The following is a 5635-nucleotide window of genomic DNA, read 5'->3' on the forward strand; positions in this document are numbered from 1 at the left end:
CTCCATTAATCAAAGGATTAGTGAGCATGAAGCAGACCTTAAATATAGGAGAACCAAGTCTTCCGCTTTAGCTGAACATGCGAAAGAACCAAGCATCATGTGTGTATTGAGGAGGCTAGTGTGATTGCTAGAGTTTCTCAATTCCATCATCGGAAATTTAGGGAAGCCCTTGAGATTGAAAAAAGGCCAAGCAATCTCAATAGAGAAGATGGCTATAAGATTAGTAGTTGCTGGATCCCAACATTCTCTTCCTAATCATTTTCTTCCCTCCCCTCCCTCGTTTTTTGGCTTGTTCTTGTTTTCCCATATCTTTTGGCCTGTTTTTTTTTTCATTTGTTAATTTAACAATTAAGATAAGCGATTAATTATACTATTTTCTTTCCAACACTTGATTTAGTCTATCAATATATTTTTGTTTATAGCTAACTCTTATCTTAATAAATTTATACTATTATATATATATATATATATATATATATATATATATAATAAAATAGTAACAATTTTTAGGTAAATTCATATAAACAATTAAATTAGTTAATACCTCTAGGTTAATGTGACAATTAGAGAAGCAATTATTTAAAATCTTATTTTTTCTAACACTTAACTTATTCTAACATTTATATTATATATTTTTATTAAATAGTTAATACTAACTATCTACTTAATAATCATTTAAAATTAATTAATTTATATATATCTATATATTTAAAACCCCTAAGAAAATTCATATGTCCCTTTGACTTTTAATTTAATAATAATATAATTAACTTATTTTTATGCCCCTGGTTAGTCTAACAGTCCCCCAATCATATTTAGCCGTTAGTCAATATAGTCGTTGCCTGGTCAAGAATTATAGTTGTTGGAGGTTCTGCTGAGACTATTTAACATGTAATGCTTGATCTGATTCTTCAACTTGTCCTGACGATGAACCACACTGGTTAGTTCGAAACGCGTCGACAAATGAAATATCATGTGATTTACGCCGAAAAATCTCTCATAAAGTTATTATTAGGATTGTTTTTAAATGTTACATATTAATTTTATATGAAGAATTGAATAAATTATACATTTCCATTTTATTTTCTTATTATGACTTACATGATATTTTTTATTTTATTTTTTAATTTTCAATTATATTTTTAAACATTGAATATTTTATTATATATAACATTAAAATATTTTTTTATTTGTTTTTTAATTATAAATATATATGAAGTTAATATCTACATAAATAAGTTAAAATATATCAAATAGTTTTTCTTTCAACATTAAATATTTTATTATATACAACATTAAATATTTTATTTTAGTGTTTTTTTAAGTTGATATTTACATAAATTAGTTAACGTGGAATTTCAAATAATTTATTTAAACCATGTGTTAAAATGTTTTTAAAAATATAAATGTTCATCTTACTTACACTTTTTTTAACTTCTAACTATTTTATTTTTTTTTAAAGTTGATGTGAAATTATATTATAGACATGGAAATATTTGAGAGTGAGTAAATAATTTTTATCACATTAACTACATTGAGTTTGGGATTATTGATAGTTTATGATATTTTTATTTAAAACTAATGAAATAAACATATTCATTTTTGTTTTCTATTATAGTAAATATTGTTTTCTATTTACACAATATTTTATTTTTATATTAAGAGATGTCTATGTTGAACAAGAACAAATTCACATATCATGTCATTTTGAGCTCTATAATATATCTTTTGGTGCAATTCACATATCATGTCATTATAAGCATTAGCTATAGAATATATCTCTGGGTGCAATTCACATATCATGTCATTTTGAAGATGAGCCGTAGAATTCACATATCATGTTATTTTAAACTACAGAATATATCTCTTAATACAATTATAAAAAACTAATGAACATAATAAATTTGAAATTATTAAATTTTACAATATTTTTAATTAAAACTAAATTAAACATGCATATTAATTTTTATTTTTATTTTTTAATTATGATCAACATTATTTTTCTATTTACAAAGTATATTTTATATTAGCTATAGATACCACGTTTCATGAACAAAAATCAATTTTTGCAAACTCGCAAGGCGAGTCTCGAACGTACTATTTTCTGCTTAGAAACAGATTTTACGGGCACCGTTATATTAGGTTTCTATTTGTATTTTTTATTATTATTACGTTGATATATAGACTGTCGTGTGACAAACCAGTTCTTAAAAAGCCGAAGTGGACGTGCCGGAGTGGTTATCGGGCATGACTAGAAATCATGTGGGCTCTGCCCGCGCAGGTTCGAATCCTGCCGTCCACGGTCAACTTTTTCCAGTTTTGTACTCGGATTTAGATTGCAAATTATGCAAGTAGAATCGTCACTGCATATATGTCATGTTCACCGCTCCAGGATCCTCACACTGTTCACCGTAACTACATATATATCATGTTCACCGCCGATGTTATGAATATCTAGCGGGGAGAGCGTCAGACTGAAGATCTGAAGGTCGCGTGTTCGATCCACGCTCACCGCAACTGTATGTTGGTGGAATGAAATCTTGGTTGAAGGGAAACCTCAAAGGAACTAAGAGACCGGAGTATGGTGTCGATCATTCTGAATGAAATGCCATTCTTGAGGGAATGGCCTCTTTTTAATGCTTACATCAGTGCAATTTCCAAGCACTCATTGTCGATTGGGGAATTAGGATCTTACACGGCATCTCATCTTTGTTGATGATATTCTCATTTTTGACATGATATCCAGGGTGATGTGAGCAACCTTACATAACATTTTCTACAGGTTTGGCAACATTTCTAGGCTTCTTATGAACAAGGGCAAATCGGTCCTACTATTTGGGGAGGGACAATAGGAAGATATTGAACATAAACCTATTTGGTGTGGAAGCTAAACTGATCAGCACTGGACTGAAATATTTAGGTTTCAATATCAACCCAAATAACTACAGGGTCAATGACTGGTTATGTATTGTTGACAGATTTCACAAAAGGATATCTGGATGGGAACATAGAGTCACCCTCACACATTCGTTTCTATAGCAATTAGTAGTGTATTGGGCACATCTTTACTACCTCCCTGCCACTATCATTTCGAAAATAAATAGGATTTTGGCTAAGTTTATTTGGGCAGGATTTGGAAAATCTTACAAATTTCACCTCACCAAGATTGAAAAGATCACTAGGCCTAAGTGTCTGGGGTGCTGGGGTATGCTGAATATAACACTGTTTGGTTGGGCTGCTCTGATTAAATCATTATGGAGAGGATTATTCGGTAAATGCCTATGAGTTGATATTATCATATCCAAATACCTCAAAGGAATTAAGATCATACATTGGATGAGAGAGGGTCTTGTTGGTAAAATGATTGGTTCCACCATCTAGGCTAGCTTCAATAAGGTCAAATTTTGGTTTTTTAAAAGGCCTTGTTGGATATTTGGAACGGGAAGGAGATTATCATTGGCGGGGATCGCATCCTTGGAAATGGGATTGAGATGTATTACTCTGATGATCTCACATGCGCCCTTAACTCCAGAGGATACGTTTACTTTGATCAGGCTCTCAGAACATGGTCGGGCATCACTCCAGTATGGAAGAGGGTAGAGGAAATCGGATTGACATGGGACGTGGTCAGGGCCTAGAAAAATATACTCGAAGCGCTGTGTAATTTTGGTATTTGCAAAGTTGAGCATGACGATCAAATTGGGTGGGATGGGAAGTTGAAGAGAGAATCTATCTCAGTGTCAGATACCTATCTTTTCATTTGCAGCTATATACATAACACTTAGAACTATTGTTGGTTTACAAGATTCTGGAAGGTACAAATCCCAATCAAGATCATTTTATACACCTGGCTTGTATGGAAGAACAAGACACTGACCTGGGAGAATCTGAGGAAGAGAGGCATGCTTGGACCAGGTTTATGCGTATTCTGCAAGCAGGAGGAGGCGAGCAATTCATACATTCTATTAGCTTGCCCGGTCATTGTACAGGTTTGGAAAAAGATTAATGTTTTACTCTCTTTCACTCATATTGATCATGTGTCTATTGAAGCTTCCTTGATATGGTGGAGTACACAAGTCAAATATAGGGTGGCCATTCCCCTTGTGACATCTTGGGAAATCTGGAAAGCAAGAAATTACATCATTTTTTAGGACAAAACCTCAATATGGATCAAATTATCAATAATATTCTCACATGGACGAGACCTCTGCTTCTGTCCTATTCTGATCGACATTTGGTCTCACATAGAACATTTGGCACAGACATATCCTTTCCAATGGTTTCTTTGATGGTGTTAAGCAAGGGGTTATATGTGGATGCAAGGTATGGATTCGCATTGATCAAAACCAACAATATAGGATCCATTGGTGAGGTGGCAAAGGGACTAAAATGAAAGTTGAAGCTATTGCACTTTAGGGGTTATTATGGTTCGCTAGTTTCCTGGATATACAAAATCTGAACATCTATGGAGACTCCCAAGCCATCGTCAACCATGTGTTGGGAATCTCCACTATTTAACTTCCACACCTACAGGGTTGGCTCCAGAACATCATTCATCTCAAGGGCACACTTCAAGAGGTCACCATTCAGCACATACACAAGGAACACAATACAATAGCAAATGCCATGTCAAAGTTGGGTCTTATGGTATCCAATGAAGGTTTGCATATCACTCTGGAGGTGGATGGTTGTTCCATCGATGATGGATAATTTCCATTCCCCTAACGATGGACTTCTGCCAGTATCTCCATTGTTGTTTATGCTTTTCTAACAATGTAGGTTCATATATGCCATTGTTCTCTTTTTTTGGATATGCTCTTTCCATTTCTGTTTATGGACTTACGATGGACTATCTGTTGTTTTTGGTTTCGTTTCTAGTTTCTTGGGCTTATATTTGGGGTTCATACACCAGCCTAAGGACTTGATGGGCCTACTCTATGGTTGATATTGTTATTTCGGTTTTGGTTGCAGTTCTTACATGTGGTGTTCTCATATATGATGATCTTGATGATGTTTCCTAATGAACTAGATGTACTGGTTTTCGCATAATTCAATAAAACTAGCATTTTTTTCTTACTAAAAAAAGGCTTCATATGATTTTAGTTACAAGGGATTTAGAGAATAGAAATGGCTTCTTTAGGGAATGACCTAGTTTTGTTTTTGGTAAGAGTAGAATAGAAATGGCCTCTTTAGGGAATGGCCTCCTTTTTCTTTTGGTAAGAGTAGAATAGAAATGGCTTTTTTAGGGAATGGCCTCCTTTTGCTTTTGGTAAGAGTAACTTCTTCCATGAAGCCAAAGAAAAGCTTTTTTTTTAATATCTTAGACAATATTAATTTATAGCATAGCCACCTTATAACTTCCAAAACTACATTAGATATCCATGCTAATGACATCAGGTTTACTGGATCCACATTCACTGCAATTGTATGTGCGTAAATTGAAATTCTAGTTAATGTCTCATACACAAGAACTTAGAGGATAATTTGTGAGATTTGTTGAAATTTTGGGAATATGCATAGAATGAAATTTTGATTTTATGTCTTTGTTTTTAAATTACTTCATCTTCATGGCCAACTAGATTCCACAAGCAATATTGTTTTTTTTATTAATTTTTTTAAACCATGGTGACTTGTT

The 5635-nt window shown here is 33.1% G+C and overlaps 1 non-coding gene across 1 annotated transcript; it reads left to right on the top strand.

The window, feature by feature from the left end:
• The first annotated feature begins 2220 nt into the window (after positions 1–2220).
• On the top strand, positions 2221–2302 carry TRNAS-AGA (transfer RNA serine (anticodon AGA)). Its single transcript has one exon. It is a non-coding gene; the product is annotated as a tRNA-Ser (tRNA).
• Positions 2303–5635: the final 3333 nt, after the last annotated feature.

Source organism: Pinus tabuliformis, chromosome 6 (assembly GCF_031772625.1).
Source record: "Pinus tabuliformis cultivar Carrire ecotype Pingquan chromosome 6, CPIR1, whole genome shotgun sequence".
Taxonomy (NCBI): Eukaryota; Viridiplantae; Streptophyta; class Pinopsida; order Pinales; family Pinaceae; genus Pinus; species Pinus tabuliformis.